This window comes from Ursus arctos, unplaced genomic scaffold (assembly GCF_023065955.2).
Source record: "Ursus arctos isolate Adak ecotype North America unplaced genomic scaffold, UrsArc2.0 scaffold_13, whole genome shotgun sequence".
In the NCBI taxonomy this organism is placed as follows: Eukaryota; Metazoa; Chordata; class Mammalia; order Carnivora; family Ursidae; genus Ursus; species Ursus arctos.
Window position 1 is genome coordinate 69,162,558 of NW_026622797.1, and position 24,971 is coordinate 69,187,528.

Sequence of the window (24,971 nt, forward strand, 5' to 3'; positions counted from 1 at the left end):
CCTGAGGCCCATCCAGGGATCCGTGGACCCAAGGTTAGGAATGTGGTTTAGAGTAGTGCTTCTTGAACGTTACTGGACATATAAATCTTGTTAAAAATTCAAATTCTGATTTACTAGGTCTGAGTTAGGGCCCCGGTTTCTGCAAATCTAACAAACTCCCTGGTGATGTAGATGCAGAGAGACACAGGTGTTGGTATTTAACGGTGTACTGGCTGCAAGCACAGTTTAGGGGCCTGGTAAGGCAGCCGCCTCACCTCTGCACAAAGCTAGCGACGGCAGCATCTTTCGGCAGGGCCAAATTCTTCTCCAAAAGTGGTATTTGGTGAGCTCTTAAACATAGACAAAGGCAGTCTCAGAAGGTCAAAGTCCTTCACCCTGATCATGTCCACAATTATTTCATCCTAGAAAAAGTTTAGACACTGGCCTTGGCCATAAAACTATTTTAGTAAAGGATCCAGAGGATGTATACCTTTAAGAAATACAATGTCCTGGTGAACATGTTAAGCTAAACTGATTGTGAAATATTGATAAGCAGATTTATGGAGTTTTAAATTATGAACCCATTTAATGCTGAGTGCTATTGAACAAAAATAATGACTTTAATTCTAGAATACTTTCTGGGGGACATAATGGTTAATTCTTTATTTCCTTCTTTTTTTAAAAAAGATTTTTTTTATTTATTTGACAGAGAGAGACAGCCAGTGAGAGAGGGAACACAAGTAGGGAGAGTGGGAGAGGAAGAAGCAGGCCCCCAGTGGGGCAGAGAGCCTGATGTGGGGCTTGATCCCAGGACCCTAGGATCATGCCCTGGGCTGAAGGCAGACGCTTAACAACTAAGCCACCCAGGCGCCCCATGGTTAATTCTTTCTTGAAGTCAATCTTGAAATGTTTGAAAAGAGACATATCATCTGTATAAGAGAGTGTTTCTCTTTCGTTTCTTCATAGTTGGGTCATGTATCCAGATCATGGAAAAGTGTCAAATCTCAAGAGCAAATAATAATAATAATAATGATAATAATAATAATAAATCAAAGTGTGTGTGGGGGCATTGCAGATTTCCATTTTGCCTCAATGGAAATTGTTAGCTAACACATCAAGAAACCACTCTTAAAAACAAAAACACCACTCTTCTTTTTTCAGACTTTTATTCTCAAACTACTTCAAATATATACATATTTTTAAAAAATATTTATTTATTTATTTGAGAGAGAGAGAGCGTACAAGCAGGGGGAGAGAGAGAGGCAGAGGGAGAGGGAGAAGCAGACTCTCTGCTGAGCTGGGAGCCTGACGTGGGGCACTATCCCAGGACCTGGAGATCATGACCTAAGCCAAAGGCAGATGCTTAACCATGAGAGCCACCCAGGTGCCCCTATATATAGATTTTAAATAAGCATACAAGAAAACAAAATTTCAGAAAGATTTCTATTTGAGTTCATGTAACCTGACCAATAATTTTTTCTATTGTCAAAGGACAAGATGGATGAATAAAAGACAAGAAAGCTATTATTTGTGGCAGTAATGCTCACCAAATGTTCTATTTGATCTCCTGCATTTATCATTCTCCTTATAGTTTGTAAGCCCACGTGACTAGTTTTGGCCAATGAAATGGGAACACAAGTGATCTTCATAATGGGGCAGTGAAAAGTCTGTGTATGATTTTCCAGTCCCTCTCTTCTTCTGATCAAGGATGCCATGCATTCCATACAGATCATCTACCCGTTGGTGGGGCCATGGTCAGCCTGGGTTCCTGAGTGGAGTTGAAACTCCTGCTGACCTGTGATGGATGTGTAGTATGAGCAAGAAATAAAGCTGCAGTATGGTAAGCCTTTGAGAAATCAGGATTAATTTGTAACCACTGTGTAATCCCATACATTTCAACTAATACTTTAAAAAAAAATGTAGGCGATAGAGCGTATTAGAGGGTGGTGATGGCTGCTTGGGGAGAAACAAAAGAAGAGAGGAGTAGGAGGTGCAAGGAGATGTGATGTTAAATGTAATGCTAAGGGAAGACCCACCAAGAAGCTGACACCGGAGCAGATGTGAAGTGGGGGGAGAGGATGAGCCGTGTCTGAGGAAAGTGCACTCGGGGCAGAAGGCATAGCCCTGAAGTGGAAAACTGCCTGCTACCTCTAGAATCAGCAAGAAGGACATGGTTGGAGCAGACAATAATGGAGAGAGTAGACAGTCAGGTAACAGAGAAGGACAGAGATGGACCGGTGTGAAAAGTTTTGGATGGATTGTCTCACTCCACCCCTGAAAGGGAAGGATGGGTGGTGGGGGTGACAAGCAAAATGCAAGTTAAGGTTTAGCAGAGCAGCACATGCAAAGGGAAGAGGGACACTGGTATGTTTCAAGAACAGGTGAACACAGAAAGGCTGAAGAGGTGGGCCTCAGTCAGGCAGACCCCTCAAAGCTCAGGGGGCCATGGGAGGGGGGTGGGACATTGCCCAGTTGGCAAGGGCAGCAATGAAAGGATTGTAAGTGGGGGGTGGATGGGGCTATGCTTTAAAAGATTCTCACCGGCACTGCTGAAGAACAGATTGGCGGGGTTTTGTGGGGGGAGGGGGTGGGGAGAGACACACAGGTGAACAGATTTGCCCAAGTCTGGAGGCTGAATCAATAGGAATTGCTGTTGGACCTTATGGGGGGGGGCGGAGGTGGAAATGATACCCTACCTATTGGCTTTCAACTAAAACATCTTTTCTTCCTCCCCTCTCCCACTAATACATTTTTGTAATAGATTTCTCCACAGGATAATTGGAGAACTTAATAATGTTAATAGGGAAATGGCTTTTTCTAAAGAATGCCTGCTCTTCACAGCAAACATTGGTTTGAGAAAGCCGCATTAGTTTAAAAAACACAGAATTAGCATACACATTGGGAAGATGTAGTAAGTTACCAGGTTAAAGAATTGCCTTTGAAAAATAGGATTAAAGTACTATTGGTGTCTAAACTGACAGGCTTCTATGTGTAGAGTTGAGTTAATGAAGGTCAACAAAGTAGCATGAATTCAAAAACAATGCTTTGGGCTTAACAATTTACAGTCACAAAACCTTGTGCTCCTACTCTTTTATTCATTTAGGTTGAGCTTTTAAAGTCAATATACAGCACATGAAAACAATACTAGTACTTAATAGGAGAGATCCTAGAATGTGGAAATTTGGGGTTTGAGTTCAAATGTTGGCTCTACTGCTTTCCAGTTTTCTAAGTGTCTTTCTTCATTTGTAAAACGGAGATAACATTTCCAATCTCTCAGGGTTGTTCCTTTCGTTCAGATTTGTTATGACCATATTATGGTAATATGATGTATATCAACTGCTTAGTCTGGGTTTTGACCCTCAGAAATCACTGATGAAAGCGATGATGTTTTCATCAACCAAGATCTGAGGTTCCACAGTTTAACTCACAAATTTATACCTTGAATAACTTGGCCCCAGAGCTTTCCCTCATTATACGTTCTGATCTGATACTTCAACACAGACCCTGTTGTAATCCAAGGTGAATTTGAGTGTGTGTGTATGTTATTTCTTTCCTTCTCCTTTTTTTTTTTTAAAGAGAACTAAAGAGAGTCATCATTTTTAGGGAATAATAAACCATTAGCATCTTCCACTTTGTTTCAGATGACTTATTACTATTTATGGTTTTTGACTCTTACAATCTTTATCAAGCTGCTTGCTGGGAGAGTCCAGTTGGTTGAGAGAGTGGGCATGTCTGTGATCAGCAATCCACTGATAAGAGGTGAGAGCTGCAAAATTGCCCTTGAAGCAGCAATGCTGAATTTTAGAAGACACTGATAGCAAGAAGCCACCTATAGAATCAAGAAGATTCTTGGTCCCTTTAACCTTTGCAGGGCCTTAAATTTTACCATACAATCTCAAGGGTAAACGACTTCTAGATAAACTATATAAAGGAAAAAGGGGAAAAATAATAATTTTTTCCTTATCCAAATATTCAATTTGAGAGAAAGCAGGGGGAAATAAATATATCATCTATAACTACATCCAAGATGGAGATACAGCCAAAACTTTTTCTAGATTTATCTTATATGCTACCTCTCAGCACATCCAGATTCTATGCTTAAATACTTTTAGAGAGAATTTTTCCTTTTGGATAAATACGTCTGAATCCTCGGGAGTCACTCACCAGAAAGCTTAAGACAGGGCTCCCCAGGAAGTCACTGCCAATCCTTCATGGGCTATTTAGAAAAAAGTAAAAGATAGAGGAACGTAAGATAGAAGCTATACATCCAAAATTCAGGGTGGGCCTTTATTTGGGAAATGTGAGTGTTAAATTACCTAAGGATGAAAGAGGTAACTGTGGCTAATTCATCTTCATTTCTGATGGATTTTTTTTTAATCTGAAGAGAAAAACTCTAAAAGTTCTCTGACCTGTTTCCCAGCTAAATTTTGTTTCCTTTAAATTTTGTTTCACATTTTGTCTCCTCTTTTCCTTCAGAACATTATTACAACTTGTAAGTATGTATTTATTCGTGCTTGTTTAGTATTTATTATCTCTACACAACCATAAGCATCTGGAAGGCAGGGATCATACATATTTTGTTCAGGTATAAATTTTGGTTCGTCCATCTTAAGCGTCTGGATGAGCATGTCTGGTACATGGGAGACATTCAATGAAAGTTACTGAACATACAGTTACATTTTATAATGTTATATTTTTATATATGTGATAAGTTCTTTTTAGAATATACACACATATATTTTCTATCTATAGAATATATATATCCCAGAAAGCCAACATATTAGAATCCTTACCTTTAATTTACCAATGGTCATAATACAATAAAGAAATCTTAGCTGTTGAGGGTACTCAAGGGAGTTTAATAGCTTAATCAAGTAAAAACAACTTCACAACTGTTCACGCCCTAATGTTGTCTGGAACACAGACAGCTATATGGGCGGCAAGCTTCAGTCTGTGTCCGCACTGTGCTACGTAAAGAATATGCAATAGAAGATAGTCTTTACCCCAAAGGAGCCAACATTCAGTGGGAAGCAAAGCAGTAAATCCTCACCGTGTATGATGAGAACTATGGCAGGGTTTGGACAACACAGTAGGAGCACTCTTGGGGATGCTTCCCTCAGGAGAGGGCAGGCCAGGGATGATAACCAGAAAGATGATGCTAGCGCTGAATCTTCGAGGATAATAGGAGTTTTTGGACAGTTGAGGAAAGGACATTGCAGGCAAAGTCATGAGGCATGAAAGAACATGGTAGGTTCAGGGCGCCATGATCAGTGTGATATTAAAAGAACGAAAATTTGGATACCTGTGTGAACATGGGACTCTTGGTTTCAGCTCAGGTCATGATTTCAGGGTCGTGAGATTGAGCACATGGGCTGCACTCTCAGCAGGGAGTCTGCTTGGGATTCTCTCCTTCTTCTGCCCCTCCCCCTGCTTGTGCATGCTCTCTTGTGCTCTCTCTCTCTGTCTCTCTAAAATAGCTAAATAAACATTTTTTAAAAAAAGAACAAAAATAAAAGAACAAATAGTTGATGTGGGGGAGTGATGACAACAAATTTGGGGAGCTTGACAAGGCAAAATTGAAAAGGTTTCAAGGATCATGCTAGGTAGTTAAGATTCTGCTTCCAAAAGCAATCGCACAGTACCTGGCACAAACTATTGACCATCACGTTGCTGATGGCTCTGATGAGGAGGCTGGTCCCAATCGATCCAGAAATCAAAAGGCATGGTCACAGAATTGACGTTTGGCATTGGGACTGTTACACTGACATTTTGGCTTTGGGAGAGAAACATCGATGTTGAAATACTTAATTTTCTGTATTTTTAAAATCCAAAGATCACAGGCATGAATATGACAGGGCAGCTGTATATGAAAGGAATGATGAATACAATGGGAAAGCTTGGAATAATACACATTTAATACTTGCTCAGAGCCCCTCTACATTTCTGATACACTAATGACTAATAGCAGGGGTCTAAGCTGGGAATCTGTTGGTGAGCTCCTCGAGGTTCTTAAGACTTATCTTGAAATTCTAGGCAACGTTTTGAGAACATATGCATTTATTTTTCAAAAGAGATGGTTTCGAATTTTTATCGGAATCAAGAAAGTCCTTGACTCCAAAAAGGTTAGGATCCACAGGCCCCTATTATAGGCAACTAATACAAAAGGACACGAAGCGACATTGTTTGGACATTGCGGTGTGAATTACAGTGGTAGTGGGACTTTCTTTTTGAGGCAATGTAGAGTTAGCAGGTAGGCCAACATGCAGTGGTCTAGTAAACAATCACAAATCAATCGCCCCGGTCAGTGGTGGGAGGTGGGGGTGTACGGGGCTGTGCATCACAGTGTGGGGGACGGTCTCCTATATACAGACCTTTAAAGATTAGGCTCCTTCCATGCTGTGGCTCTGCCAGCTTCAGTGTGTCACTTCAAAGGCCCTGGCATCATCCAGGTAGTACAAAGGGGAAAAGCGAGAGCACATGGGGAAGGGATGTCCCTCTTAACTGCAATGGTGGGGCAGTAACACATCCCTTCTCACACTTCATTCCAAAGAAGTGATCATATGATCCCACTTCTAGATGCAAGGAAGTCGGGAAAATGTAGTTTATCTGGGTGCACAGGAAGACATTTGGTGAATATCTAGCTAGTCTCTGCCATGGGGAGTTTTAAAAAACAATTTGGGGGTGCCTGGCTGGCTCAGTTGGTAGGACATGAGACTCTTGATCTTGGTGGCTGTAAATTTGAGCCCCACATTGGGCTTAGAGATTACTTAAAAATTAAATTAAAAAAATAAAAAAATTTGGATTGTTATCTATTCATTATGGTTTTGGTCTACTTCTAAATGAAAAAAAGGGGTTGAACTACATATCCTTTCTCAAAGAACTTCCTATGGTTGTGTATAAGGGTTTTTAAAAGTGTGTCCTTTAAAACATGTTTTAGATGAGGGGAACAACCTAAAGAATTCTCTGATTCATCAATGTCCTCAAAGGTAGTCACCCGCTCAGTGTTTCGGATGAAATGTAGGCTAGGAGTCTAAGACTTCAATATGGAAAAAAGTTTTCTCCCTATAATCCTTTATTTATTTACTAGAGATAGCTAACAGTTTTTGAAGGCCTAGTGTATTTTATTGTCAAATAAGAGTCACTTTCTGCTCTCATTCTGATAAGATCCTTTTTATTTTATTTTTAATATTTTTTTATTATATTATGTTAGTCACCATACAGTACATCCCCAGTTTCCAATGTAAAGTTCGATGATTCATTTGTTGCGTATAACACCCAGTGCACCATGCAATACGTGCCCTCCTTACTACCCAACACCAGTCTATCCCATTCCCCCACCCCCTCCCCTCTGAAGCCCTCAGTTTGTTTCTCAGAGTCCATAGTCTCTCATGTTTCATTCCCCCTTCTGATTACCCCCCCCTTTCTTTATCCCTTTCTTCCCCTACTGATCTTCCTAGTTCTTATGTTCCATAGATGAGAGAAATCATATGATAGTTGTCTTTCTCTGCTTGACTTATTTCACTTAGCATTATCTCCTCCAGTGCTGTCCATGTTGCAGCAAATGTTGAGAAATTGTTCTTTTTGATAGCTGAGTAATATTCCATTGTATATATGGACCACATCTTCTTAATCCAGTCATCCGTTGAAGGGCATCTCGGTTCCTTCCACGATTTAGCTATTGTGGACAATGCTGCTATGAACATTGGGGTGCATCTGGCCCTTCTCTTCACTACGTCTGTATCTTTGGGGTAAATACCCAGTAGTGCAATGGTTGGATCATAGGGTAGCTCAATTTTTAACTTTTTAAGGGACCTCCATACTGTTTTCCAGAGTGGCTGTACCAACTTGCATTCCCACCAACAATGTAGGAGGGATCCCCAAAATCCTTTTTAAATCATTAGTCCAGGAGCCCTGCAGAGCAAGTCTGTTCCAGAGGGGAACATGAAGATCCAGCGATACAGGTCATCTAAGAACTGGAGCATATTAAAATGCTTTGCTTTGAAAGACTATTTTCAAGAGACTACTTTAATCATATAGAATTTTGCTAATTAAACAGCCAATTTAAATGCCAACTCTACTAACTGGATTTTGAGTTACATTCAATCTTAATTGTTTCTGTTCTCTAAAAATATACATAAGAACTTTTCAATTTTAATTTCACTTTTTACACAGCAGTTAACTCTCCCACACAGTCAGCTCCAGCAGTCGCAAAAGCAGGAATAAGTGCTTGCTGAGGGTATAGTTTCCCAGTTTTGAGCTTTTAAAAAGTCATCTCTTGAACTGTTTACTTATATTTATTTATTTTTAAAAGATTTTATTTTTGAGTAATCTCTACACCTAACATGGAGCTCGAACTCACAACCCCTAGATCAAGAGTCGCATGCTGCACTGACTGAGCCAGCCAGGTTCCCCATGTTGAACTATTTAGACTAAATTCTGCCCTTTATCTTACCAGTCTCACAAAAGCCAAGCAGACAGTGTGGCCAGTTTGAATGTAATTGTGGTCAAATTTTGACTTTACATAGTCTTTTTTGGACTTTAAATAGTTTCTTCTCCATTAAAAAGAGTTCTGCCTCTTTGGATACATTGGGTTAAGTAGAACATATAATTAAAATTTAAAAAATCCAAACAAACAAGTCCTGCTTCTTCCTCTTGATTGCCAAGTCAATATTTTGGCTCTGTCTTTGTGTGTTCATTTAAAAAATATATTAAAAATTTCGGGGCACCTGGGTGGCTCAGTCATTTAAGTATCTGACTCTTGGTTTTGGCTCAGGTCATGATCTTGTGGTCGTGGGACAGAGCCCTGAGTCCGGCTCTGAGCTCAGCGTGGAGTCTGCTTCAGATTCTCTCCTTTTCCCTCCTGCTCACTCTCTCTCAAATAAATAAACAAAATCTTTTTTTTTTTTTTAAAGATTTTATTTATTTATTTGACAGAGAGAGACAGCCAGCGAGAGAGGGAACACAAGCGGGGGAATGGGAGAGGAAGAAGCAGGCTCCTAGCAGAGAAGCCTGATGTGGGGCTCGATCCCAGAACGCCAGGATCACGCCCTGAGCTGAAGGCAGACACTTAACGACTGCGCCACCCAGGAGCCCCTAAATAAACAAAATCTTAAAAAATATATATATATATATTAAAAATTTTCTACTTAGCCATGTGACCATGGGCAATTCACTGTGCATTATGGAACCATAGCTTCTTTATCTCTGAGATAGGAATTGTCTCACAGGTTTGCTGAGAAGACCTCAAGCAGGATGATGAATAGGAAGGGGCTTTGAAACCTTTCAAGGGCTGTAGAAATACAAGCTACCATTATCAATCTAACCCAAAAAACCCCAAATGGGTGGAGCAAGAGTGCTGCAGTTCAGGGAAGGAAAAAGTGTGACTTGCAGAATCTTTTTGAGGGCGAGCAGTGAGAGTGGGGAGGCAGGATTTGTGCTGGGTCATGGCAGACAGGAAGGAGTTAAATATGTGGAGAGTAGAGGAGAGGGCACCCTGGGCAGAACTGGAAGATCTGAAAATGCACACAGGTGGGAATGAACACTCAAGCCGGCTGGCTCTGAAGCAGGTTTTGTTGACTTAGGTGTATTGAGGAATAAACCTGACAAGTAGATTGGGATCAAGTGGAAAGGGTCTGTTAATCGACAAGGACCTTGCATTTTTTATTAGGATGTAGTGGGATGAGGTTGGCATCTTCAGAAGCCTCATTTAGCAAGAAGGGAGAGTGACCAGAAGTACCAAGACCAGTCAGAGGGCGGCCTGGTGAGAAGAAATCAAAACCTGAACTGTATGACCGCGGTGAGGTAAGAAAGAATGGTATATGAGGGAAATGGAAAATCACTACTGAAGGACAGGGGGGTGGGGGGATGGGGTAACTGGTTGATGGGCATGAAGGAGGGTGCGTGTTGTGATGAGCACTGGGTGTTACATGCAACTAATGAGTCATTGAACACTACACCAAAAACTAATGATGTACTATATGTTGGCTAATTGAATTTAAATTAAAAAAAAAGAAAATCACTACTGTCATCATTGCACAACTGCTGCCCCCATAAATACCACAAAAAACATGGCATTGCAAGAGAGTAGCATGGATTTGGTAGGACAGGGAAAGGAAGTAGTCAAGAATGATTCTGAGCTTTAGAGGTTCAGTGACTAGGAAAATGACATCATCAACAGGCAAGATGGCGCTCTTTTGGGGAGAGAGGGAAGCAGGCTGCAGTGTCGGATATATTAAGTTTGAGGTGAAAGCTGGAGATGCACATGAAATTTCAGGATTTCACTGCCTGCAACCCCTTGCTTTGAATGTTATGTCCTTGTAATATTGAGTGTTGTAATACTGCTGTCTGTTTCTTGCATGCACCATACTGTCATACTTCCATGCCTTTTCTCTTGTGTTGCCTCTGATGAAATGTCCTTCCTACCTTTATTTTTATTATTTTTTAAAATCAGATTTAGCAATGTGTAATCTACATATGAAAAAATCCATCCTTTCTAGGATGTATCGTTTGAGTATCTACAAAAATATACAGTCATGTAATCACCACTACAGTCAAGATACAGAAATTTTGGTGTATGTCTTTGGAGTCAATCCACTCACCCCATCCCCCAAATGCTAACCTGATACCTGTCCCTATAGTTTTGCCTTTTCCAGGAAGTCATATAAATGGAATCATACTTTGTACAGCATTTTGTGTCTGGCTTCTTTCCTTAGCATAACGATTTTGAGTTTCATTCATGTGTTGCATGTATCAGTAGTTCATGTCTTCTTGTTGCATAATAATGTTCCTATGTATGCGTGTGCCATAGTTTGTATGTTCACTAGTTGAACAATTGAACTATTTTTAGTTTTTGGCTATTATGCTTAAAGCTACTATAAACTTTCACATACAGTTCTTTGCATGGACATGTGTTTTAATTTCTCTTAAATAAATATGTATGAGAGATTTCTGGATCATAATATACATATATGTTATATATTTAACTTCATAAGATATTGCTAAACTGTTTTCTACAGTGATCGTACCGTTTGCATTCCCACTATCAATTCCAGTTGCTCTGTATCCTCATAGGCAGTGGCTGTTTTGGGTGTCTTCTCTTTCTGTCTCTCAAGAAAGCCAGCTACCATTTGTCAGCAGCCCCAAGGAGACATCTACTTGGTAACCACGCTGTCCCTGCCCAGCAGCCATTGAGGAATGGAGCCTTGCCAGTGACCACATGAATGAGTTTACAAGTGGATTCTTCACCCCGACTGAGCCTTGAGATGACTGCAGCCCCATCTGATAGTTTGGCTGCGATCTCATGAAAGACCCTGATTCAAAACCATCCACCCAAGAGGCTCCCAGAATTCTGACTCTGAGAAACTACATGAGATAATATATGTTTTAAGCTGCTAAGTTCGGGGTAATTGATACACAGCAATAGATAGTTAGTACACTGAACTAAGATGCTGGCATGAAGCTCAACAATGATGCCAGGTGTGGAATAGAGATTTCCTGGGAAATTATGAGGGAAGACTAATTCTGTGTGGACTGTGCTTGAGGTCAGAGCTTCCAACCCTAGTTCTGGGACCACATCCAGAATATCTTTATCTCAAAGGACATAAATAATTTTCAAAATAAAATTAATTTTATTTATTTTAATTTGAGAGAGAGAGAGAAAGGCAGAGAGAGCACAAGCAGAGCCTGGAGGGGCAGAGGGAGAGGGAGAGAGAAAGAAGGAGACTCCCCACTGAGCAGGGAGCGCAACATGTCGCTCAATCCCAGGACTCGGAGATCATGACCTGAGCAGAATGCAGATGCTTAAACCGACTGAGCCACCCAGGTGCCCCAAAATTTATTTTAAAAAAATACAGTATTTGGGGGGTAAGGAGAGGGGGCCACATACTCAAATAAAGATTGTGTTGTCTCAATTCTCTGAATTCTAGGTGTCAATCTCCACATTGGTTTTTTCCATCTCTTTATCAACAGTTCTAATGCTATATTTTATGGCATTCTATTCTTTTGACAATTTTCAGGTATATACAAATTTTTTACCTCCCACTCCTCCTCCTTCTCTTTCTTCTTTTTTTCCTTGGAATCCAGCTTTAGTGTTTCGGAGAGTGACCCAAGTTAAAACAGCTCCCATGGAATCGGATCAGGCATAGGGAAGGATGAGTGGGGGAAATGTTTACCTCTATTTCCAACTGGTCCCCGAATAGCAGAGAGCACGTAGATCCTGAAGATGAGAGGATGGGAGCTATGTGGATGTGGAGAAGGGCTGGTGGGTCATGGCTGATTCATAGTGTCTCGAGAAGGCTGGCAAAACATAGAGGCACCTTTGTGGGAGGCAGAGTCTCCCAGTGAACGATGACTGGAACTCACATCAGCCCAAATGAGGGGGTTCAACAGCAATGAGAGGCTGAGATTAGGCAGAATCCTTCCACCCTCCAATTCAGTTTGAGCTCCAGGGTGGTTGGGTATGTGGGGGAGAGGGATATCAGCATGATGTTTGTGACAGGGTCTCTTTTTCCCTTAAACATATTTTGTTTTGGATAGCAGCCAAGGTTTCAGGCCAGGACAACTGGTGCTGCTGGCTCTCCTTCGTGTAGGAACAATGGGATTTCTGTTACCTGCACCAAAAATATTGTCCAAAGGAAACTTCCTTTTGCTTAATAAAAGTGGCTCCAATTCCCTCTCACCAAGTTCCTCATTGTCCCTAAAGCTGCACAGGACCGTTTATACAGTCCCAGAAGGAAAACACACAGGTTTCCAAATGTAGCACCCTTACCTCTCACAGCAAAGTGGCCAAGCCCTTTAGGACAGAGATGCCTTAGGCAAACCCACGTGACATCTCATTCCCCAAGCTTTCCCCTGCAAAACTGGGGTAGGAAGTTCTGTTCTGTTGGGCTTCATTTGTCCCTCCCACGCTGCACTATAAATATAACTAAACTTCTCTATCAGTACCATTGATTTGGCTCAAAACCCGTTTCTCTTGTGAAGCTTTTCATCGATAGCCCATCCCTGAAAGCTTTCTGCCACGGAGTGGGAGGAGACCTGTGCAAAGTGGAAGAAATGGGAAAATGTTAAACAAATTACTTTTCACCTGTGAGATTTTCCTCCCTTTTCTCCACAGCCTTATTTGCCTAGTCTATTGACATTTCAGACTAGAGGAAGATGACGCATAAGTGTACCTGCAGTTCCTCTCTCTCTCTCTCTCTCTCTCTCTCTCTCTCTCGGAGGGCTCAAGTGACAGAGGTTGTTAGCCTGAGCAACAGGATGTTTGCATTATTGATTAGGCTACGCCGTTTTGGCTGAAACAGTGGAGAATAGCCTCAGCTACTTTGCATGTGTCAGGTCGGCCTGCTTCTTGTCCATCAATTCTGGGCAGATTTCGTTGCTGCTGCATGTGTGAGACATCACGTCTCACGTTGTTCTTTCAGACTGTCAGTCACCCTACCTGCTGTGCTGATTAAAAGCCTTATCTCAACCAAGAAACTGTCTGTTGCTGTTTTTGTGTCTGTGACCGCGGGGTCGTTGTTTGGGGCGTTGGGCTCTCTTTATCGCAGATTCCCACTGCTGTGTGTTTCGGCTGTTTGCGTAGTGTGAAGGCTCACAGAGCTGAATAAACGACTTTACCATTTTCAATTTAGTTGTACTACAGGGGCAGCTGAAGATGAAAACAAACCGTTTTGTTCCTTAACTACATTTCTGGCTTACAAAACAAGGCTGAACAGTCATGGTTTTCAAGCTCTGGTATAGAAAATGCAAATTTCTTAGCTCAACTGACAGAGATTTGGATGCAGTAGGTCTCAGACGGGACCCAGGAACCTGGATCTTAAACAGCCTGAAAATTCTGGTTATCGATGAAAAATGGGACATACTGCAAGAAATGTAGCCACATAGCATCAAAGAGTCGAGTGGAATTTAGGAAATCAGGATTCTGTCTTAGTAGCTTCATGACAAGTCAAAGAGAATGTTGAGGAAAAATCCTAATACCTCGATTTATTGCAAGCAGTTTGTTAGCAACTTAAGGATATGATTTACATCTAATTTCTCTTTGGTTTTTAATGTACTTTGGTTGGTACGCTTGGTAGATAGTCACTAAACAATGAAATCTACTATTCAATTATCTTAACAAATTTAAGACATCTATTATCATTTATAGAATGATTTTTATTGATATGAGTCATAATAGAGAACCCAAAACTAGACCCCAAATATTTGAAAATTTAATAGCATTTCAAATTAGTCCAGAAAAATAAAGGATTGATTATTCCCTACATGCTATTGTAACAACTGATTTTCCATTTAGATTTAAAAAGAAGCTGGGTTTCTACTTCACTCTTCACTCTCAAAGAAGTTATAGGTGAATTAAAGATCTAAACTGAAAATAAATAAAGCAGTTCACACTGTAGAGTAAAAAACGAAGACTTCTTTTTAGTATCTTGGCATTACATAAAACCAACACGTCTAAAAGTTTAAGATAGATATCTTTGCCTACATAAACTATTGTATGATAAAAATACCATAAAAGAGTCAAAACTCAAGCTTAAAATTAAAGATGAAATTAACAACTTGTGAAAGATTTTTGAACCAGCAATTAGTACAAAAATAACCCATAAATAAACTGTAATTTGTGAAATGACGTTTAACCTTACTCAAAATTACATAGATGCAAATGAAAATAAGATTATTTTTCATCTATTTCATAAAAACTAACACATTTTATAGCATTGGCTTTGAGGAACGGTAAAGAGCACTTGAGCAATCTCTATACAGGTTTAAAATACTCATATTCTCTGATCCAATTGCACTTCTAAAAATGTATTCTAGAACTATAATTGCACATGCAACCAGAACAAGGATGATAATTATAGCATTGTTTGTAATAGTAAAAAACTGGAAATGATGCAAATGATCATTAACAGAGGGCTGGTTAAATAATTAATGGTCCGTAATACTTTGTGCTATTTAAAAAGTATGGTTAGATCTGCATATCTGGATGTGGGAAAAAACCACCAAAATACATCATTAGGTTTAAAAAGAAGAAAGGGGCGCCTGGCTGGCTCTGACGGAAGAGCAGGTCACTCATGATCCTTGGGGTCATGAGTTTGAGCCCCATGTTGGGTGTAGAGATGACTTAAAATGAATAAGTAAATAAATAAACTTTAAAAAAATAAAAAGAAGTCAGGGTACTAAACAAAGTGTATGTTTCTATTCAAGTGAAGGGGTTCAATATAGGCCCCTGGGTAGAATGTGCCATTTTGGCATGGGGATTATTTTGAGCTGAAGACTCAAGAGAAACTTTGTCCCTCCCTTAACCACATAGAAGAATCTAAATTGGGGGTCTTCCCTTGAATAAGGGTTATTCACGGAGATAAATTTTATCTGAGTGACCCATCTATATGGTAGGGCAAACGTCTAATTACCAAATATCTGCTCCTCTTATCATCCTGTAAATTGCATTCCTCTCCTCTCAAGTCCCAGACCCCTCTCTCTGAAGTCCCAGACCCCCCTCTCCCAGACACCTATAATCCCTTCTCCTTAGTTCAGAATGGCATATATGCCTCATTTTGCCTGTTTTTGGAGTTTCCATGTCTATGTGGATTCCCTGTATGTATGCCTATTAAATGTGATTTTTTCCCGTTAATCTGTCTCATGTCAATTTGGTTCTTAGTCCAGCTAAAAGGACCTTTGAAGGGACAGAAATTCTTGCTCCCTGACACAGTAAAACCTCAGAAAACATGTCTATATATGTAGAAAATGTCAGAAAACATTAAGAAATTGTTAAAAATGGATTAACTTTGGGAATGGGAGTGAGGATTTTCTGGTAAAAGGAAGACTTATTTTTTGTTATACATACTCCTGAATTGCTTGAAAATTTAAAATCGTGTCATGTATTATTGAAATTACTGAAGAATAAACTACTCGAGAAAGCAAGCATTTAACATGCCTCAGCTGTTCTGATTATAGCACAATGTTTGTGATAATCATACTTTGCTACTAGAAAGATCAAATTATGTTTAATAAAACAAATCAATTAAGCATATGAAACATTTACAAAGGTGGTTATTTAAAAAATATTCAGTGTGTAGATGCCAAAACTTCATTAGGGAAAATTCATGCATTTAGCCTAGCATGTAAGAAATTCACTGTGTCATACTGCTACACAAAGATGTTCCTGACACACTCTCCATAGCATGATATGTTTTCGGGACCTTGCCTAGTAAAAGTGACTAGTGGGCCTGTAATCCCAGGGTCTTCAGCCAGTCTACCTTCTTGGAAATATGCACTCCAAATTTTAGCCTTTGGGGACTAACTATAAATGAATGAGGAGTGGTTTGGATGTCTCACCCACCAGCCCTACCAGTTATCTAAGAGGAGAATGGCCGGGTATGGGATAGAACTGCTAATAATACGGGAGAGCAGCTACATAAAACAATGAGACTTAAAAACATATTCTAGCTACTGGTACTTTATCTGGTTGTAACTGAAAATTGTTATTTCTCCATTAACTAAACATTCATTTCCCCAGTTATAATTAAAAGTAATATATGCACTAAAAAAGTAATACATGCTCATTTTTGAAAGTATGGAGAACTATAATTTATATTATATTAACAGAAAGAAATGCCTCTAAATTATGAGCACAAACGCAGTTTCCTCCAACTTTTGTGTTCTTTTTATCATGTTAAAGAGAATTTGGATGGGGAATGGGAGAATGGGAGTTATGTATAATTACTTATGTATACATAGGATAAATGCAGAAACAATAAAACTAAAAATATCACTCCTTTCTTTTTGTTTCAAGTTTTTATTTAAATTCTTGTTAGTTAACATATAGTGTAGTATTGGTTTCAGGTACAGAATGTAGTGATTCAAACGTCACTCCTGAATAGGGAAATTGGGAGTCTGGGGAGGGGGAGAGGTCACATGCAGAAGGGCCTGTTTCTAAAACTCCTTTGCCTGATTTATTTATTTTGCCACATCATGTTTAAAAAAGAATACAAAAGCACTCTAAACTTTAAAAATACTAAAAGAACTTTCATATGAACCCCTAATATTCCCCATTCTTACACAGAAACTTGAAATAAAAATGAAACCCATTACTAAATAATAAACCAAATGAAAATAATTTAATAAGAGAACACAAGAAGCATCATTTCTACTTAATCATGCAGATAAAAAAGAAAGAAGGATCAAAAGAAGGCACAAAGGGAAGGGAGAGAATAGAACAAAATGGAGGGAAAAGAGGCTATCCCTAAGACTAGAGAGATTTCCTTCCCCTGCAGCTATCAAGGCTCAAGATTTCCACAGTAAGTCTGCTGCTTTGAAAATGTACTGCTAATCCTTCGAGATGTAAATGATAGAAATTCATGAATAATGGTGACAACAATTGTCACCAGAAAAAGGTGAATGGATAGAGTGTATCCTAAGAGAAACCACTGGAAGGAGATAATGGAAATCTGAAAAGGTGTAAGAACTGAAACAAATCAACTTATCACAGATAATAAATCACAGAACAACGTTGCTTTCTTTGGTCTGTGTCTTTATGTGAAACAAGAGTTGCTTTTTGTATCACACAGATCTTCTAAACCCTCCCCTGTGGAGGTCCTTCATAGTTTATATCCAAGCCAATTCCTACAGAAATGGCACTGAGCAGAGTAGATGGAGAGAGGAAACTTGGAGGGATCATAATCTCTGGATAAAAGCCAGAGCTGAATGCTGAAGAGCTGGGTAGTTTTAGAGAGCCATGGATTGGGAATCTTGGAGTTAAGTGCCCCACAGCTGGCAAGCTGTAATATGTATTTTTTGTTTAGGAGGAAACTGAGCTTTACCAAAGTGAAATTAAAAAAAAAAAAAAAGAGGGGCACTAGGGTGGCTTAGTCGGTTAAGCATCTGCCTTTGGCTCAGGTCATGATCCCAGGGTCCCAGGTCCGGCTCCCTGCTCAGCAGAGAGCCTGCTTCCCCCTCTCCTCCCCACTTGTGCTCTCTCTCTCTCTATCTCTGTCTCTCTCTCAAATAAATAAATACATAAAATCTTCAAAAAAAAAAAAAAGAAGAAAAGGCACAATACTGAGAACTAATCAGTCCTTCTCAGAACCATCTCATACTTTCTCTATGCATCCTTATCAAATCCAAATACATAGTAATGTTAGAAAAATCTAAATAGGTATGTGTTTTATTTTCCTGTTTCCTGTTAGAATAATGTAAGCCTGGTAATGTTCTCTATCTATTATCTGAAATTTACAGTTCCTCTCCTGATGTTTTAAGTAAATGACAGGTACTTAGCTAATTAAATGTAATACTCATAGAGTCTTGTTTATAGGAAAGTGTCAACTTTCAGGATGTTGTGTGTAAGTCTTGATAAAATTACGTAAAAAATGAATGTACTCTCTTTTCATAGGCTGACCTTGCAGTCACCACTGCCTGAAAATGGCTCAAAACAAAAAAGTGATCTAAGGGTTGAAACAAGATAAGATCAAATTGATGTCATGGTAATTACATGAAGGACCATTCAATCATTGGGTGGAATTTACTGTTGATCCCTGGGCTTAGATGCAGGTGGGAACATGCAGTTTTTATCACTCTGCTGGTATAAAAGACAAGTGAAGACCTTACGAACTGTAGTTACTGAGAAATCATAAGGCAAAGCTAAAATCCCTCTTCAGATCCACCATCAACTGCCCTGAACACATCCTGCAAAAAGTCCGGAGGAAGGTAATATGAATGAAACAATTTCTGGGATTTTAATTGAGGGAGGAGTAAAATATTCTGTAATATAGGTCAGCTATGCATAATAAACCTTAGTGAGGAGAAAGAGAGACATTTACACATTCTCTTTTCAGCGCTCATGATTGAATTGGGAGGAAGTCTGCAAAACTGTGGTCTGTGATCACAGGCTAAGATGTTATCTAACAGAAGCCAGAAACCAATGTCTCCTGCTAAGATGTGCAAGTGCCCGTCAGTATCTAAAAATTTTCTTCAAGAAATCTTGGGTGTCATTTGAAAGACATTAGTTTGAGTGGCTTACAGGGGTCAGGTAGAAGGAGAGTAGATATTATGTAAGTTGCGGATATTGTTTTACCATCAGTTTTTATTTATTTATTTAAAATTTTTTTGTTTGTTTATTTTAGACAGAGGGAGAGAGTGAGCACGAGAGAGCTTGTGAGTGGGGGGAGGGGCAGAGGGAGAAGGAGAGGAAGAATCTCGCTCACACTCCCTGTGGGGAGCTAGACTTTCCACTGGATCCAGGGACCCTGAGATCACGACCTGAGTCAAAATCGAGAGTTGGGCGCTTAACCGACTGAGCCACCTATGGGCCCTTAATCCGTTTTTAAATGATGCATAACTAGGTCTTCCATCTGGCTGGTGATAAAGCAGCTCACTTGTTTAGCCGAATGACCATAGCTTCTGATAGCTTTTGGACAGACGTTCTCCTGTAGACTTGAATATAGTAACACTGACAATTTTCAGACAACATTGTTTCCATTTTCTTCTTTCATAAAATGCTACAAAAATAAGAGTCTGTGCTATTTCCCCAATTATTACGGATGACTGTAATTCTGAATTTCTTGACCAAATCTAGTTGGTGTGTTCTTTTTTTTTTTTTTAAGGATTTTATTTATTTATTTGACAGAGAGAGAGACAGCCAGCGAGAGAGGGAACACAAGCAGGGGGAGTGGGAGAGGAAGAAGCAGGCTCCCAGCGGAGGAGCCTGATGTGGGGCTCGATCCCATAACGGCAGGATCACACCCTGAGCCGAAGGCAGATGCTTAACCGCTGTGCCACCCAGGCGCCCCTAGTTGGTGTGTTCTAATGAGAGTTTCTGGAAACTTTTGCTAACCTTAGTTATATTTACATGAGCACTAGTTGAAATGGCAGCTTACTGGGAAATTGAACTAGAAAACTAAAGTGCTCTCTTTAGTAGTGCTGAGGAACAGGATTTGGGCACATGGAAGAATTATGGCTTCCTTGGGAATTCAGAAGCTCCATGGAAGCTTCATAGAAGCTTTTTTTCCTAAGCCCTTACAATCCCTTCCTTACTCAAAAATAAGATTTTTTTATATTAGATCAGAGGAATCTTTTTAACTTTCTGAAGGTGTCTTTTAAATAATTACCTAACACCAAATCAATTATTTAAAATATTGGTCATCCAAATTGCATTGTAATAGTTTGCTATAGTCTTGAGTTATTTAAAAAAAAAAGATAAGAACAGTTACCATTTATGAAAAGCTCATGTGCTTTTATTTCAATTTTAACTTTGGTTTTGGTTTAAGTTTCTTTTCTCTCTCTTTTTTTCAGTAATAGAGTTTTTGAAATTTTGAGTCATATTTCTTACCATTTCCTGCTGAAAAAGGTAGCATGTGAACAATGTTAGAAAAGCAATTGATTATGTTCCAGAACAGATTCTCGGTTTCATTGTACATTTCTTATAAATGTGGGACTCAAATTTACATGAAAACTCAAAGTAAGAGCTGGGAAATAGAAATAGCAAAATCAGAAGGTAATGTGCATCTTGTTCAAAAATAGATCAAGATATTCTGCTTTCACAAAGAGAAAATGTACAGGAATCAATTAATATTTCCATTGAGAACAGTATGACCCATAGCACCAAGCTTCTCTTTTTACAGATTGTGAATCCTGGAGTAGTTTGGTATCAATTTATGATCTTTGCAAATTCTGGTTTTGGTGTATAACATTTCAGCATTACCTATTGTAATGTTGCACAAAGTAATCTGGTAATTTCTTGGTTCATCAGACTCAGAGATAACGTTATAAAAATGCTCTAGCATCCTTAATACATTGGGGTCTCAGAGAAAGAGAGGATTTAGATGAGGCTCAGGCTGAACCGAGTGTGGAATCAAGCGCAATATTGGGAATCAAATTAGAAAAGACAATTGTAAAGCATGATCTATACGCAAATCAATGTCCTAAAGGGGGTAATGGACTAACTATGTACTTCTGGGCCATAGGGGTGGTACAGGTGGAAAAGTGTGATCTTAGGATGAGTTCACTTTCCAAGTGATCTTAGCAGATCCCTTTAATTTTCTGAAGTGTAGTTTTCCAGTCTATGAAATAGGTGCCATAATAACGCTTTCCTCATGGAGGTGTAAAAAGAATCAAACAAAGGAATGTATGTGAAAGCCAATGTTTCCCTCTCTCTCCCACAGTCAGACACTAGTCCTCATAACTTGATCAGGTTTAAAATGCCTCTTTATCCAAATGAAATGGCTTTCTTAAGGCTGTTCCGAAGAAGGTGAAATCAGATAAATATGTAAAATAAAAAATTACATGGGCAAGTTATATTTAAGCTGGCACAACATAATGTTGCTCCAAACAAAAAATGTCAGCATCTTATTTAAGGATATGCCATCTGAAAAAATCATTTAAGAACTTCATTGTAAAATATAAAGATTTGAAGGCAGTATAGTGAAGCGTGGTTCAGAGCTTGAGGTTTGGAATTGTCAAGAGATATTCTAAAATCTTGGCTCCACTAGCAACAAATTTTGTGACTTTGGGTTACTTTGCCTCAAGAATTTCTTTATCTGCCAAAATGAGAATAATACTTCACAAGATTGTCATGCGTATTGACTATGTTTTTGTGTCAAGGTGTCCAAAAGAACATCCAGCACACGCAAGTGCTCCATTGAATGTAGGAGTTATTTTTAAAGCAGAGTTATTATTATTACCGAAGCCAGTATTGCAGATACGGTGTAGAATGCTAACTCCAATTTTATTTCACACATTCTGCATTTCCCAAATAGAGTAACTGAATACGTGTTATATAAATAACCTCCCACAGAGGAAAAGTAAGGAGACAGTAGAAAGAGGAGAAAGCAGAAAGGCAAGATTGGGGTCCTATATTTCAGACCCTGGAGGAAACATTTTTGTTATGAGAGAGCAATAGATAACTGTCCAGTTATCTACTGCTGTTCATCAAACTACCCCAAAACTTAGTGGGTAAAACAGGTTACTGTTCTGTCATGGTTCTCTAGGTGGCCCTGGCTCACCTGGGCAGTTTTTAACTTGGGTTTCTCATGTATCTGCGATCCAGTGGTAGCTGGGGTTGGAGTCATCTGGAGGCTCAACTGGACTGGTCCTCTGGGATGTCTTCTTCATTTCTTACTTCTTGGCCTTCTTTTCTCTCTCCATGTGACTTGGCTTCTTATCATAGGGTGGTCTCAGAGTAGTAGCACTTTCTATATGGCAACTGTCTTCTAAGAGACAGGAAGCAAGAACTACAAGGTTAGGGCCAGGGTACAACCAACAAGTGGCCCAGTGTTGCTCCTGCCATATTCTATTGGTTTCGGTGGTCAGAGGGGCCACCTCACTCAAATGGGGTAAGAAAATAGACACACTGTGATTTTTTAAAAAAGATTTATTTATTTATTTGAAAGAGAGAGAACATGAGCAGGGAGCAGCAGGCAGAGGAAGAGGGAGAAGCAGATTCCCCCTGAGCAGGGAGCCAGATGCAGGGCTTGATCCCAGGACCCTGAGATCATGACCTGAGCTGAAGGCAGACGCTCAACTGAATGAGCTACCCATGTGCCCCTAGACACACTGTGTTTTGATGTGGAAATGGCAAGGTCATACTACAGAAGAAATGTGGGCTGAGAGATATATTTATTGCCATCTTTGGGAAGTACAACCTGCCATCTGAAAACTTAGGGGAAATGAACAACAAAGGAGCTTCTCTTTGAAGCTCTTCTGCTGTTTTTATCACAGAAAAACAAATCCTTATAAAGTAAAGTGCCAGGAAGGAGAAATCAATAATCCTGACCTGTCCATTCTATTATTGAAAAACTTCAAGGCAAATGAAATATGTTTTTATGCTTTAATGCTTTTAAATGGGAATGATGCCTGGTGTGTCAAAAGATTGCATTGAAATAGCTCAGATAAACACAACAAAATACAATGCATAAATTTTAAAATTTACAAGAAACATTCTTATATTGCTATAATAATGCTCCATACAAAACTTTTCTAGCCTTTGGATATTTTACTTTTCTGAGTGATAAATTGATACTATCCAATGTTCTATTCCTGCCAGCATTTATTACTCCAATGTTAATTTTAAAAATTGGGTGTTTTTAAACAACAAACATTTGAAATTCTCACTTAGAACAATATGTTATGGTGCATAGAGTTTGTCTTATCATAATTTCTTATTTTGTATGCAGACAATTTAAAAAATGCTGATGTGCTAGGAAAACCAGAGGGTAATGGAAAAATGAAGATTTTAATTACATAATTAAGTTAACATTGTAAAGTGCCTTTAAATAACAATTAAAGTAGACAGTATGCATCTTATTATAAGTCTCTTAAATTTATTTGAGTAAGATAAGAAACTTCTCAAAATATGATTGTTAAAAGAGTGGTCATAAAGGGATTAAAATCATTTTCATAAATCCATAAGCCCTTCAATTTTCTTCTAATTACTGCTTGCTTTTCTCCTTTATTTTTATTTTATTTTTTTATTTTTTATTTTTTAAAGATTTTATTTATTTATTCGACAGAGATAGAGACAGCCAGTGAGAGAGGGAACACAAGCAGGGGGAGTGGGAGAGGAAGAAGCAGGCTCATAGCGGAGGAGCCTGATGTGGGGTTCGATCCCAGAACGCCAGGATCACTCCCTGAGCTGAAGGCAGACACTTAACCGCTGTGCCACCCAGGCACCCCTCTCCTTTATTTTTAAAACAAATATTTTTTAAGATAAATATCTTAGGGTCATCTTTTGTTCTGTGCTTCTTTGTGGAAACCCCTGTTTTTTGCAAAGCATACTTGTACAAGTTGTGCTGTATATTTCTCTTGTCCACGGGACCCCCTTTTTTCCATTTCCTTTCTCCCCATTTCATCTGGAAAACAAGTTGGCTCCCCTTAAAGATTTTGTGCAGGCACAAAGCACTGTTGTTGTTGGTTTTTTTTTTTTTAAACAATTTTTGGCATTTAATGAACCTCCCTCGACATGGTTTTGAGCTACCAGGACGCAGCCCCCCCTCCCCATTTCCCCTTCCCCCCAATTCTTCTCCTCAGCTCTTCTACTGAAGAATCTGGCCTGGAGCTTTTTCCCTTCCCACAACTTGGTAGTAGCCAGATGGCACCCCTTCAATGATAGGAGCAGCTCCGGGCCTGTTTCTGGCAGCATTTCCCCGAGTCCACTGACAGACTTGGTCCCGTAGTTTATCAAGGTCGACAGCTGGCCTGAAGCTCTGGCTCCTTGTTGAGTGGTCATGCCTCACACCGACTTTTCCAAAGTAACCTGGGTGTTACCTGTCGAAGCTGATCCTGTGCCAATGATGCGTGCTGCTAGCAGGACCCTGGCCCCTGGGGGCTGCCAGTGCTGGCCCAGGCAGCCGTGGCCGGGGCTCACGTGCCCCCGAAGTTTCCAGGTCTTCCTCAATCTGGATGGCATGTCCGCAGCCCCAACGAAAGAGGCACAAAACGCTGTTAAGTGATTGAGAGACAGAAAACCCATCCCAAATATTGCCACTCAGCTGTGCGATTTCACTTGGCCTTATTTTCCTCCGGATCCTGGGGCACTTTGAGGTCCCCTGTTTGCCACCTGTAGCTGCTTCATAAGTTATGGGGACTACTGAGTCCATGAAGCTCCTGCACAAATATCAAAACACTAGAATACAGATTTAGTGCTGTACAGAGTCTCTCTCGGTCAAGCAGATGTTCTTCATTCTCGTTTGCTTGTCATCTCCCTTTTTTCATGTCGTCCACCCAGCAGATGCCTCAGTGCCTACAAATGCCTTCAGTACGGCATTCTTCACTCTCAGTTACTCGCCTTTTTGTCTGGGTCAGAGAGCAGGAAGCCTCTCCAAGTCTGTGTCATCCATGCTTGGACGGTGCCTGACATGTAGCCGGTGCTTATTCAAAGCCTCTAAATCGTTCAAGGGTGCAACTGGGACCTTACATTTTGCACTTAACAGCACTGAACTCCTGTCAAATTATCCCAAACTCATCTTTTTGTTTATTCATTTTTATTCTATTTTTAAATTATTTTT

General features: G+C 39.7%; 1 pseudogene; it reads right to left on the reverse strand.

The window, feature by feature from the left end:
• Positions 1 to 266: 266 nt before the first annotated feature.
• Positions 267 to 24,373, reverse strand: LOC113264705 (60S ribosomal protein L27a-like; annotated as a pseudogene).
• Between the last annotated feature and the right edge of the window lie 598 nt (positions 24,374 to 24,971).